This window comes from Ambystoma mexicanum, chromosome 1p, assembly GCF_040938575.1.
Source record: "Ambystoma mexicanum isolate Mex_15411 chromosome 1p, UKY_AmexF1_1, whole genome shotgun sequence".
NCBI classification, from domain to species: domain Eukaryota; kingdom Metazoa; phylum Chordata; class Amphibia; order Caudata; family Ambystomatidae; genus Ambystoma; species Ambystoma mexicanum.
Window position 1 is genome coordinate 138,918,029 of NC_090921.1, and position 14,908 is coordinate 138,932,936.

General features: G+C 45.4%; 1 protein-coding gene across 1 annotated transcript in view; it reads right to left on the reverse strand.

Moving 5' to 3' along the window:
• The window catches only part of LRCH4 (leucine rich repeats and calponin homology domain containing 4), a 1,212,507-nt gene that overhangs the window by 18,625 nt on the left and 1,178,974 nt on the right, over nt 1–14,908 (reverse strand). The gene's annotated exons all lie outside the window — the stretch shown is intronic.

Below are 14,908 nucleotides of genomic sequence, written 5' to 3' on the forward strand. Positions count from 1 at the left end.
TTTTCATCCCAGATTCTTGGGACCCGATACCATTAAGGCAATTATCAACCCAGCAGCCGTGAAACTGGATTTACCACCTAATCTACACATCCACCCGGTATTCCATGTGTCCCTCCTGAAACCAATGCAACCTGGCACACGGATTGGGATACCACCTAAGCCCATACTTGTTGATGGAGAACCAGAATTCGAAGTCAAAGATATCTTGGACTCTAAATACTCTAGGACCAAGCTATATTATCTCGTCGATTGGAAAGGATGTGGACCACAAGATAGATCCTGGGAGCCCAGTGAGAATATCCACGCACCACGTCTAATCAGGAAATTCTATCGGAACTTCCCAACCAAACCTGGGCCAGACAGAAGGAACACCATGGGAGGGGCCTTAGGGGGGAGTGCTGTCACGACCCTCGCCCAAAAACCCCCTCTGGCAAACCCATTGGCCAGGTGGAGTCAGGACTCTGGCCTCTAGAGCCTGGCATCCTCTTCAGAAGCCCTCATGGGGCCAGTCCTGGCGCCAGGTCATACACCATGAAAAACAATGTGCTTGGGAACTACTTTATTGTATTGTCAGCCAACATGGAGGCATCCACGTAGCTTGGTTCATAAGAACCAAGCTATGCAGTCTAGTGTTTTGGGTGTGGCAGCCTAGGGACTACTTTACCTGGACTATTTTGTTGGGGCTATTTAAAACCACACCCGAGCAAGACAACACGCTTCGCATTACTTTGCAGCTTGCAACGTGACGTTCACCGTGTCCAGCTATTCCCTCGAACCTCGGAGAAGCAGAACCTGCAAGGAGACAAAAGGAACATCATTAGCAGCAGCAGTCTTCATCTTTAAACACTTGCAGCTACTGAGAACAGCTTCCTCGAATCTGCATGCCTCCCAGACAGAACGACCTGAAAGAGGAAGATAGAGGCAACATTAAAAAAAGCATTAGAGACATTATAAATTACGAACTGCTCAAAAGGCTTACCTGGCTGGTCGCCTCTCGGCTGGCACCACTCCGGACATTCCTCTCACGCTGAAGAACACCACGACCTACAAGGAAGGTTAGCAAAGGCAAGACTTCGCAGTGCTGCACATAGCGCTTACTTACCGCATCATAGCGCTCTTAATGCACCATCATTTACCAGCGAGCCTCAACCAAGCCAGTTCGCCACGCTGAAGCTCTGCATACCTGAGGGAGAAAAAAAGAGACATTTTAAACAAAGAAAGGCATGAAAGATAGCAACAAAACTAAAGAACAGCAATAAGACCTACCTGAACAATATCAACGGGCTGGCATCAGTGAAGTAACTGGACCGCACTCGACCATGAAAGACAACGTGCCCCTGCAAAGAAGGCAGGACGGAGAGCACGCCTAATTCTACCACAAGGTGAGGAGAGGGTGCCAGAGGGACTGAAATCATACGGGGATGGAGGGAGGAGACTTACCCCAGTCAGTCAGTCTTGAACACAGTACTCCTGTATTTTCAGGCAGAACCTTCCCCGCAGACCACATCATGGCAAAGCTGAGAAGCATACCAGCGAGTAACCCGGCTGGGTGGCGTCCCTGTGGATACCAGGTGAGCGTAACAGATGGGTGCCTTGAGGCCTAGCATCTTGGTAAAGGTGTGGGAGAAAGTGGACACCATATTGTCTGCTTGGTCGTGGGAGGGTGACTTGGACATGGACTCCAGACAAAGCTGGAGGTCATGACTGAGCACATTTTGAAATTCTGACGTGTGACTGAGTTCATTAGGTTTCTTTGCTTGTGTAGGGGATCTAGAAATTGAATAGTGAAGTTGATGAGGTAGTGATCAGACTAAATACACAGGGTGGTCTGAATACTGTTGGATTTAAGCTTCCTTGTCATAATCCAATCTAATGTTTGATGTTTTGCAGTGGTTGGGTCCGTGTTTATGACTTCATGTTCAATGGCTAGGATTCTAAATCTATATTCTAAATCTAGAGCTTCTTTATCGAGGTTATTTCCTCTCCATCAATTCAAGTCCCCTAAATAAAGGGTGGCAGAGTTTGGACTGGTAAGGTTGTTTAATAGTTTAAGTACTTCCTCATTAAACTCTGGCATTGTATAGGGTGGTCGGTAAATTAGTACAATATTAATACTGTTATGGCATGTCGGGGTCATTTTAACATGTAGAATTTTGCAGCCTATACATGTGATTGAGGCTGGAACTAACCCTAGTTCAGATTTAGCAATTATAGCCACCCCGCCCCATAGCCTTTGGTGCGATTGGCACTGAAAAAGGAGTAGCCTGGAAGAGTAGCCAGATTAATAGATGGGCCACTTGCATCACAGATCTATGTTCCGTTATACAAAGAATATCCAAGAATATCCAAATTGTCGATCCAAATTGTCGAAGGGGTTTTGAGTCTCTAGAGAAATTTGGATGATGGATTGTTCTAGTGGGAGCATGGCTCCCCGATTTGTATTTGTATTTTATTTATTTATAACGCGCAAACCAACAGGCCCGGAGGCATCAGGGCGCAATTTGTACAAGGTTACAGATATGCAGGTATAACAGAGAAACATTAAACATTTACACATGGGATCCGATATGCAGGTATAACAAAAAATCATTATATACATTTACAAGAGGATCTTATATACATATGTACAGTAGTTTCAGTGCCGATAGGTGATAGTAGCGGTCGGCAAGTCAGGGTAGGTCAGGAAGAAGCGCGAAGCCGGACTTAAAGCTGGTTGAAAAGCCAAGATCTAGTATTGGCTTTGAAGGTATTGAAAGAGTCTTCCGCTCTAATTGAAACAGGGAGGGAGTTCCATAACTTGGAAGCTAAGATGGGGAAACTTGAGCCCCCTGCTTTTTGCAATTTAAATCTGGGGATCGCTAGACAGTGGGATTGGGCTGTTCTTAGAGGTCGGGAGGTAGAATGGCGCGACAGTCGACTACCAAGGTAGATCGGGGCTTTGTTGGCTAGGCATTTGTGCGTAAGGGCGAGTGTTTTGAGTGAAATTCTCTGTTTGACAGGTAGCCAATTTAACTTACTTCTGGTTTCTGTGATGTGGTGGTGTCGGGGAATGTTTAAAGCGGCACGAATGGCGTTGTTTTGTGTCGTTTGAAGTCTGTTCAGGTTCTCTTGGCTGGTGCCAAGATAAAGAGCACTGCAGTAATCAATTTTAGCCATAATAAGGGTTCTCGCTAGCGTAAAGCTGTTAGACGTAGTGAGGAATGGTCTGCAAGCTGCGATAAGTTTGCATGTGTATGCAGACGCAGATCTGACAGCATTAGTTTGTCGGGTTAATGAGAGTGTGGCATCAAGGTAGAAACCTAACGTTTTGGTATCTTTTGAGACACGAATGATATTACCATCTATGTTGAATGACTGATAGGACGGCTCTAGTCGGCTCTAGTCTGCTCAGGCGTTGTGCAGTGCCCAAGATCAGGAGCTCCGTCTTGTCAACATTCAACTGATGTTGGGCCAGGCTTGGATGACCAAGTAGACGTTGTTAAGGGCCTTGGTGTCACCTAGATAATCACCAGTGATGGGGATGAGTATCTGGGTGTCGTCCGCATAGTTAGTATAGGAGACACCCAGATAGTCAAGCCCATCAAAGAGTGGTTTCGTGAAAATGTTATAGAGTGTAGGTGACACACAAGATCCCTGAGGAACGCCACAGTGAATCGGAGAAGGGTCCGCGGCTGCGGATGGGGCAAAGACTCTCATGGATCTGTTGCTCAGGAAAGATTTGATCCAAGCCTCAGCCGAGGAAGAGAAGTTGGCAGCGGAATGGAGGTGCTCGCACAGGATCTGATGGTTGACCAGATCGAATGCGGCTGAAAGGTCGAGAAGTAGTAGCATTGCTAGTTTGCCTTGATCCTTTAGAACCTCGATTTGAGTTTTAAGGTCTAATAATGCGGTCTCTGTCCCGTGTCTGGGGCGGAAACCAGATTGTCGTAGACCTAGCAAGTTATAGGTTTCCAAGTAATTTTGGATCTGAAAGTATGCAGCACGGTCTAGGATCTTGAGCAGAAATGGTACAGTGGTGATAGGTCGGAAGTTAGTGGGAATGTTAGGGTCTAGGGAAGGTTTTTTAAGCAGTGGGATAACCCAAGCGTCCTTCAGATTGTCCGGGACAATACCTGTTTGAAAGGAAGAGTTGATGAAGGCCGTGATGAATGGGGCCAACTCATGCGCTGAGTCCTTGATAGTAGGGGCTGGGCACGGGTCACCTTGGCAGTTAGTTGGCTTAATTCTAAGAATTATATTTTCTACCTCTGCCACGGTAAGCGGAGAGAATGCGAATGGTGTGATATTGGTAGAGTCTGGCAAGGGGGCCTTAGTGAGGGAAAGAACGTGGTTGTCGCGCTTCAGGCTGTCCTGTTTATCTTTGATTTTGTCTTGTAGTGTGGAGATTTTATTTAGTAAGGCTGCTTGGATGTTGGCACACCATTTACTATCTTTCACGCATGTGTCAGGGGGGGCAACTGGAGTTTCAAGCTCTCTTAGGATTTTAAAGAGTTCCTTGGTGTTCGAGTCGGCTTGTATAGTGTGGTTGTTGAAAGATTCCTTTTTTGCCGTGATGATGGCATCTTTGTAGGAGAGTGAGGCTAGAAGGAAACTGTCTTTATGCTCGTCTGAGGGGTGGCTTTTCCATCGATTTACGGCACAGCGTTTAGCTTTGCGGAGCAATCTTAACTGTGGTGTGAACCATGAATTAAGATAAGCTTGAGGTTTAGCCTTTCTAAGTTTGAGAGGTGCTATACAATCAATGGCAGTTCGCATTGTTTGGTTGTAGGTGTGTGCTAGTGAGGTTGGATCAGAGTAAGAGTTGGTGGCTGTGTTAAGGGACGGGAGTAACAATGGGAGGAGTTTCTCCTTGGTTATATCTTTTTTGCTTCTAGTTGGGAGTGCTGGGGCTAATGGTGACGGGATTCGTGGTGTGGCTTCAATGTTGAAAGTTATAATGTGATGGTCGGACCATAGACAGGGGGTATTGTTAAGGACCTTGATATTGCAATTGGAGCCAGCTACCCAGTCAAGTGTTCTACCTTTAATATGGGTAGGCTCTTGGATGTATAAGGTAAGGCCGAGGTCAGATAGTGCGATCTCCAGGTCAGAGGCCACAGGATCTTTTAAGTCACCAAGACCTAAGTTGAGGTCGCCTAGGATGATTGTTTGAGAATTGTTCTTTGTATTGTTGAGGAGGAGAGTGGAGATTTCACTGACAAAGGTTGGTGCGGGTCCTGGAGGTCTATAGATTAGGTGCATGGTGGCTGTTTGGTTAGGTGTGAGTGCTAGTTTGACAGACAGCGATTCAGCTGATGTGAGTTTGGAATCAGGTAACACTCTTAGGTCAAGAGTATTTTTATGGATGAAGGCCACACCGCCGCCTTTGGAAGAGGCGGTGGAGCGGTCACATCGTGTGATGCTGTAGTTCGGCGGTAGGGCTAACGCTAGTAAGGGGCCAGATCCGGCATGAAGCCATGTTTCGGAGATAGCTATGAAGTCAAGGTCAGACGTGGTGATGAGGTCAGCTATGTCAAGTGCGTGTGCAGTGAGGGATCTAGCATTAATAAGGGCACCTTTGAACATGGGCAGTTTAACCTCGGAGGTGGTGGGTTTGCATGTGGTGGCAGTTGACAGAGATCCAGGAGAGAGGGGGGTTTGTTTCCTGGTGATGTGACGGATGTGGCGTAGGCGTAGGCGGAATCTGGTGCCTAGTCTCTTATTTCTAAGAGAGAGGGGGCAGGGTTGGTTAGGTGTAGGTTTCCTAGCAAAGTGATCCAGCCATAAAGCTGGGTCGTTGAGGTATTGGTTGGTATGGCCTACAGCGGGTGCTGCCGGGCTCATTCTAGGTGACACGAGAGGTCGTGGGGATGCCATGCTGGTAGAAGGCTGGTCCATTTTAACCCAGAGTGTGGAGGTTGTTACCGTAGGTAGCTGGAGAGCTTGGGCAAGTCGAAGGGATAGTGTGTAGAGTAATGGAAGGAGTACACTGACGTGCATGATGACAGTCCTGGTCACCTAAGTGAGAGGGAAGAGCTAGGTGGCACAACAACCATGTACATAGACAGTGGTCACCTAAGATCAAATTGGCAGTGAAAGGCAAGGGCCATAAGACTAAAGGCACAACATAAATCAGGGCAAAACACAGTCAGTTGTGGTCTATTGGCGACCATAAGGCACAACACAATGTAAGCAAGCAATGTAAGTGGCAGCTTCAGGAGACATCTTCATATTCTAATCCCTAAATTCGTATATATCTACAGTCCATAAATACTAATTTGAACTGCCATTACCTTCTAATAATGAAGAACCTGGAGCGGAAAGGGCAAAGTTCCTGGCCCCTGGCTCCTATGGCTCCGAACAGGCACCCAACAGGCCTTAGTATGGCCTTCGTCGTGGCCGGCGTTTCCGCCTGCCGGCGGATGCAGGCCGAAGAAAAGTGAAGATGCGGCCTCGTTGTGGCGCCGCGATGCGCCCGGAATTGCGGGGTCAGGCGCTCCGATGGGACAAGGTCAGGCAGGCCTTGCTCCGTGTGCCCGATGTCAGAGAATCAGGAATGGGGGAGGAATGTGTTATAGTGTAGGCGGCAGGAGTGTAACCCTTAACACAAGGAATAGATATTGAACTAGCCTCGTCTGGTGTGCTTTGTTGGATTAAGGGTCTTTGAATTAAATCTTTACTAGTACAGTTCGGAGGCAATGGGGGATGAGACTTAGAGAAATTATCAAGTTTGGTTTGCTTCAGTCGGTTTATGAGTATTAACCGATTTACTCGCAGAGCAGCAACCAATAGAGGTTCTTTGACTGGGTAACCCATGATGCTGGAACACGTTTAGCTGCCGGGGTAATGCGGAGAGCAGGGATACCGTGAGCTCTCTTAACTTACTGAGCGGGGACTCCAATGGCTGGATGCCGAGCACGTCAATGACCACCGAAGACCGGCTTAGGGCTGAAGCGCCTGACGTATCAGTATGGAGGGCCCAGTGTGCCCTGGGAAATGTAGTTCCTGAAACAGAGCACAATGCTCACAAGTTACGTTTCAATTTTAGAAGCTGAAAATGAGAGTGCTTTTTCTCTCTGCCTAGTGTAATTGCTGCAAACAAGAGCTGCTCATAGCGGCTATTCTGTTAGGATATGCTCGCCGGCAGTCAAATATCAGCACGTAATCAAATGAGGTAATTAGGATGGCACATAATATCAACACATGCAAACACTTTCAAAATAGCGGATACCTATATAAATGTTTATATACATTTCTCTATTTTAAAAAAATCATATTTTTAAATAGATTTTTATATCCAGAAATAAGATTCTTGATTTGATTTTTATATAAATGCATGTATAAAAAAATAGTATATTTGTATATACATTTTTATATCAAAAAGATAACAAAATTGTTTGATATCATTTTCTGCTTCCCATAAATTTTACATAAAAATTATTGGGGTTCAATAAAATTGCTATCAAAAACTTTGGGGATTATCAATTTGAGTCTGACATCAACGCGTCACTCTGCAAAACCCTAGATTCACAGTCCCCGTCTTCAGAGCTCACTCCGCTCTCGGCACTCGACCAAGCAAAATCATTGAGCGCTGCGCTCCCATCTTTATATAGATTTGATATAAAATGTATATTCACTTATATCAAAACTAATATCCAACAGTCCAATAAGACCCACACATGCCCACAAACTAGCCATTCCAAGAGTGAAAAGAGCCCAAGGAGGGGGGAAAGCTTCCCAACAGTCACAGTAAACCACTGGAACTCACTTCGTGTAGATCAAAGAGCAGAGAACTCTTACTGAGTCTTCCGAAAAAAACAAATAACCTGGCTCTTTGCCTAATCAATCCCCTACCGAGACAATGCCCTGCATGAAATCCACAACTTTTGCTATTGATTGTTGATTTATTTACTGTCATGACTCAAGCCTGTGTATAAATGTAACTGGTCTGCAACAGCGCCCTAGTGCCTCAGGGTTTAGGCGCTTTACAAATGAAAAAAATAAATAATATAAATTAGAAAACACTTTCTATGAAAATATACATCTAATACAAAATCAATAAACATTTGATATTTTTACATAAAATGTATATTAAGTTTATATCAAAGCACATCAAAAAGGGGCGGGACCAAGACCAGAAACAGACGCCGGATCCACCTGTCAAAATCTTACATGGGACAAAAGGGGGACTTCCCTCTACTACTTGTTTTGGACTACAACACACATGATCCTTCACCACTTGTCATGCTGGCTAGGGCTGATGGTAGATGAAGTCCAAAACATCTGGAATAACACATGAGTAAATAATAGGCGAGGACGTGTGTCGCCCTCCATCTCAGACGATTGCTGCTGCAAAGTGGATGGAAAAGTGTTTATCAGGTGCGTCTGCAAAGCATGCAAGATCTCTTCCGTTAAGGGTGTGAATTTAGTGCTTGGCACAGCACTATAGGCTGAAGTCCTCTTTTGCATTATGAGTTTCTCACACTGACCCCAGGTACACCAAGAAGAAGCTGGTTGCTCCTCAACCGTTCCCGATCTCATCTTCCAATATTGACCAACCAACACTACACCTGCTCCACACCTTCATTGTGTTTAGAGCCTCTACACTTTCCCTAACTCGACTAACCTAACCTTCTCCACTTACCACTGCCTTCTCATCTACTTCTCCCTCTTTACCTACCAACCCCTCACTATTACCAGTAATCAGACCACTCTTCACATTCCACACCTGTAGGCCAAAGGCGGCCCTTCAGTTATGTGTCTACAACCATGGCACTTATCAGTCTCCTGTACTACACACAAGCCATCTGCGGTACCATAATAAAAGAACTTCATACTGCAGCTTATACCGTGTACCTGAATGCATGCACATTGGAATTCAAGATTCATTAATTTTTGACCATCAATTACACACAGAGAACATGCTTCTGAATTAGATGCCAGATTAAGCAAAGGCCTCCTTCACCACAATGAAGAGCATTAATGGCTATTAAATGGCATTTATAGGTTGATAGTTCATTAGAATGGGATCCATGCAGCATACGCCTCATGCAGAAAGGGTGCTCAAAGAAAGCATGCATCGCCTACCTCTGGCCTGTCATTGGAAGCAGTTCCTGCGAAGAGTATATCATTGTGGAGAAATGGGTGCGATGGTGGAGTCCTGTCTATGGCCCATCACCTCAGAATCCAGGGTGGACAAAAATAATTCCAGGACCTTCAATGCTCAGTTTGAACGACCCAAAACATTGCATGCAGGATGCCTTACGTCATGATATTAGGTATTCTGCCCATTTTTATATTTGACTAGTTATTTTGACAATACCTACTTGTATCAGGTTTAGGAATTGTGTTCAACATTGCAAATGAATGGGCATCCCCTTTTAAGTTGTAGTTACACTTACCTTGGGAAGGTCAATGTATCCCACTTCCTCAATCCCTCACCCACATTCTCTCTCCCGTCAACATGGAAACAATGAAAATAGTGTACTTTCATTTATTTTCGTCACTGTCTCGAGGACTCCACTGGGTTCCCATGCCCACCTGCCAGGAGCAGTTGTTCCTTTTGTGCTTGGACTACAGTGATGCAGGTCTGTTCTACTCTAGCAGTAGAATGGGGAGGAGTTTGGGGTGACTGTCTGAAATCCTTCGGAGATTGGTTATTTGCCAGGAGCTGTTGTTCCTCTTCTGCTGAAATGCAGGTCTTTTCTACTCCAGCAAGAGTGGAAGGAGGATTTTTTGACTATTGTCTGAAATCCTTCAGAGATTGGCCATTTGCCAGGAGCTGTTCCTTTTATGCTGGGGCCCAGGGATGCAGTTATCATCTACTCCAGCAGGAGAATGAGGAGGATTTTGGAGTGACTGTCTGAAATCCTTCAGAGTGGCTATTTGTAAGTAGCCGTTCCTTTTCTGCTAAGATGTACGTTTCTACTCCAGCAAGAATGGGGAGGAGGATTTTGTGAGGCCTGTCTCAAATCCTTTGGAGATTGTCTATGTGCCAGGAGCTGTTTTATGGTGGGGCCCAGAGATGCATGTCTTTTCTACTCCAGCAAGAGAATGGGTAGGAGGCTGTTGTGGCAACTACCCGAAATCCTTCAAAGATTGGCTATTTGCCAGGAGCTGTTGTTCCTTTTCTGCTGAGATGCAGGTCTTTTCTACTCCAGCAAGAGTAGGGAGGAGGATTTTTTTTTACTATTGTCTGAAATCCTTCAGAGATTGGCTATGTGCCAGGAGCTATGGTTCTTTTGTGCTGGGGCCCAGAAATCCATGCCTTTTCTACTCCAGCAGGAGAATGGGGAGGATTTTGTGGTGACCGTCTGAAATCCTTCGGCGATTGGCTATTTGCCAGGAGCTGTTCCTTTGATGCTGGGGCCCAGGGATGCAGTTCTTAGTCCAGCAGGAGAATGGGGAGGATTTTGGAGTGACTGTCTGAAATCCTTTGGAGAGTGGCTATTTGTACCCAAGTTAACTGTAACTGCACTAACCAGCAATTTCTGCGCAGCCACAGATTTGCACCTCTTACATAAAGGTGCTAAATAAAAATGGAAACAAAATCCAAACGGTCACAAAAGAACTTCATCCAAACGTGGTGTAAAGGGCTACTATTGAATTTGTTCTCACAGAGTAGCCTAAACGATGGAGGAAAATCAATTAAAAACATTTGGGAATTCGACTCTGCCAAATCTGCAATCTGCCTTACTGAAGACTTGCAGAGAAGCCCATGCGGTACCTTTGCAGTCGCCAAAAGGAACATTTCTCATAACAAAAGGATATTTACTTAGACACTGGTACCAGCCAGATTACTAAATAAATATCACTGAATTAGGATACTACTACTCGTATTCAAAGGTTTGGCTCATTAGGTGCAAAAGAGCACTTATATATCTGTTTGTACACAATTGTATTTCATAATATTCATTTAAAAAAATCAATAAAACATTTAATACACATTTACAATCAAATTAAATGTATTGCAAACAATTAATTTTGATCGAAGATCAGTGCTTAATATGTATATCTATGGATAACCTTTTTTTGGGCAAACATTTTTAATCAAGACGACCACAGGAACAATGTCTTGGCATACTTATTATGGTTACCTGGGACATGCCACAGACTCCATCTAACCACACAAAAGAAAGAGTGAAGTCATGGGAACACCAGCGCACATCCATGAGAATGTCTGGACTTCTGACCGAGTCAAAATGGCCAACAGCCATTACATTAGCTCGGGACAATGCAGGCCAGTTAGAGACGGGGCAATTTCCCTGTACAACCATTGCAAGGATTACCTACAGAGGATTCTCTTACAAAGCTGAACATTAAAGGAGACAGCAAAGGTACCAGCAGCAGAAATCAAGGGAGCCAGGACCGGGCGACAAAATAAAGTAGACTGGACAGCAGGGTCAAGAGCCTTCCAGCCGTACTGAAGAAAAGTAAGGCTCAGAACGGTGCAAGTGTGACGTATGTTTATGTTTATTAAATTTATATTGCGCACCTACTAACCCGAAGGCTTGAGGGCGCAGACAAGACAAACAACATAGATACATATATACAGCTATAACAACAGAAAGATCAAAAATAGGCAAGGTATAACAATTACCCCCTCCTAATAACTACTGAACAGGAATTAAACCATCAGAATGAACATAACAGTACTCTAAGGGACGAGCCAAATACATGACTGACTCCCTAGTTCTAAAATTAGAGAATCAAATTACAGTTTGATGACCCTTTAGGCAAATATTTGCATATTCTGAGAAAAGCAGGTAGGGTGCTCACTCCGCAGCCCACTAGAATACAATCACTATTGAGTAGTGAGCACCAGTCACTCAAGTCTATCCTTTTAATGATGGGGGTGATTATCCTGAAGTGCCCGGGATAGCTAGCCTCACAGCTGAAGAGAACCATCAGGAGGTGTGCCCACATGACAGATATGACCTGTGGCTTGCCTGCATTATGAAGAGCACCCCTAAGAAAGCCACCAAGGGAACAATTCCAGGTGTGAGGGACACCAGGTCCCTCCGAAGTGAGAGGAGCATTTCAACCCTTAATGGAACAGGAGGTAAGGCAACCCTTTTATTGGGAAGGATACTAAATCCATTATACAGAGAGAGAGTTCCCTTTAGTGAGAGTGAAAGGTGCCCTTACTCTCAGTGACCTGGGGCACCATTTCCCCAGACCAGGAAACAGTGTGCCAGACACTAACATTATGATGTGGGCTATAAATAGCAAGCAGGATGCAATATCTCCGTGAAGAGGACTGGTCAAACAATCGATATAGGGGGAGCCCAGAGTGCCCACGGTAGGGAGACCCGTGACACCCATTTATTCCATCCAGCCACTGTTAATTTAGAGCAAATACATGAATAGCATTGGAACCTCTAGTTCCTGTACGCATTTTTCCAATCTCCTTTCTGTGCGATAAAAGTAAACATGTCAACTCCATCTCAAGTCCTGTGGTTATTATTAGACACATTAGTGTATTAAAGGTGCTATTTCAGTGCCAGACAGGGGAGCGCACCTCCACCAACGGGAGTAAGCAAGAGGGGATGGGCGCCTCCTAGGGGGGAAAACAGGGGCAAACCAACTGTAGTAATAGCATGAATGAAGGCCTTGCAGGGAAATGTTGGGTTAGGGTTGCCCTGTGTAGGCCATCGGCCCAGGGAGCTTATGTATATTACTATGAGATAGGGAAAAATCCCAGGTTAACACATTGAGCAGGGATGCCTCCAGGTTGGGCCTCACCCGTTAAACCTGCTCAACATATGATCCAAGCACCACAGTTTAGGGAGGAGGGTGCTGAAGCTCAGGCTGCGCATCACAGGCAGACCGAAGCAGCTGAGGCAACACAGGGTGATGTTATGACAGGGCGGCACGCATATCCTACGGGCACTCAGATGTATAGGGGAAGTGGACTTGAGCCAGAGAACTATTCACAAAGCTACGAGTGCCTGTCGGCAGATGGATATGGGAATGAGGAAGCTGAACACAGTGGCGTTCCTGGGAGGTGGTTTCTGTGTCCCTAGGAGGTGGCCAGCCCTCTAGAGTATCCACCAGAAGGTTTGCAAAGGCTGTTATCCAGCAGGTGCTATGTGAATGTCACCAGAACCCAGGCGTCTCATGTTCCTTTCACAATGGTGCTGACAAATGGCATAATAATAATGTCCCAGCGGTCAGCACAAATGTTCTTTTACTAATTGCAACATGTTCCGGGGAGGTGTGAGAAGCGATGTGGCGCCACATCGGGAGGCGATGACGTGGGATACTGTTGATCTGTTAGTTCCAATCACGTTCAAACATACATTAGCTCCAAGGATATGACATAGTTTGGGCAATGAGCTTCTTGGGAAACATGGAAAATATGAATATTTTGAGCCGCTACTGTTTCTAATGCCTTGACCATTGTATTTGTAGTATAAAATTAATGTTCGCTGTATGCCCAGGCCTCAGCTCTCATCAATCAGTTGTAATAAACAGTGTGGATTGTTGCCCGGTGTGTGCTCCTTTTTGGATTACGATTTTATATGGTAAGATCAGAGGACACCTGATACATTTTTTGGAGGTCCCAGCCAGATACTCAGTCCTTCCAGTAACCTGAGGGTACCCAGGCTGGTGGGCGCAAGTTTGGTAGCCGCAGACCTGACCAACGCGCATCACTGAGGAGGCCCTGCAGCACTGAGTTCACAAAGGTTTGCCTGGTCCCAAGCGCCGCCTGCGCTCAGTGGGAGGGAAGAACTCATGCTGGAGGCTCGGTGCCGAAGGGACTCTGGGGTCTCTAGGACGCGAGTCTAACCATGCAAGAACACGCTGCATAGTGGTTGCATGCCCACAGCGGGGGAGGAATAGATTCTCTATGGTGTCTAGGATGCATCCTCAAGGAGGGAGGACAATTCGCCTTAGTAGTATTAGAAATTAGTGTGTACCCCCAATAGAAAGTGGACGCGAGTGTGGGCACGCCTGCATTAGAGCAGGAGAGGTGCGTAGTATGTGGCAGACCCGGTCAAACAGGAGCTGTGTGTAGTACTGGCAATTGTATAGTTGCGCCATTGACGTTTAGGGTTGCGTCATTGAAGTTTTTCTGTTCTGGGGGTATAGAGAGGGACTCACTCTCTTGAAACTGGTGCTTATGAATAACTTTTTCCAATTTGGCGATAAGTACTACTTACAGGTATCAGGAACCAGTATGGGGGCTGCAATGGCACCCGCATATGCCAACATCTATATGTTCTATTTGGAGCACGAGTTCATTCTGTCCTCGCCTAGATGGACACAACATCTACCAGTATTTGTGCGATACATTGACGATGTTTTTGGCATTTGGACAGGTCCGGAGGAAGATTTACAACATTTTTTTGAGACGATGAACAATATGCACCCTAGAATTAAGTTTACCAACAACACGAGTAGAACCAGAATCAACTATCTCGATGTCGATATCTATGTCAAAAACAATAAGTTGGCCACCAAGATCCACACCAAAACTACAGACCGCAACAGCCTTCTAATGGCAACCAGTTTCCATCCTAAGCGGACCATTGAGAGTGTACAGCTCAGTCAATTTTTACGTTACAGACGCAATATCTCTGAGCCCGAGGAGTATAGACTACAATCACAGACATTGAGCAAAAAGTTTCTAGACCGTGGGTACAGCCATACTTTGATTTCGGAAATCGCTGGAAAGGTTGAAGCGACAGACAGGGAAACGTTACTTATTCCTAAAGCTCGTCAAACTGGACAATCATTGGTCTATGTGACTACCTATTCACTTCAAAGTGGCAAGATCAAAGGCATAATTAAAAAGAACTGGCCCATGCTACAAATGGATCCGACCTTACAACACCTTTTCAGTGAACTTCCTATGTTTGCCTACCGCAATAGTAAACCATTACGGAAGAGTTTAATTAAAGCTGAGTTCACGAAACAGGTCGCA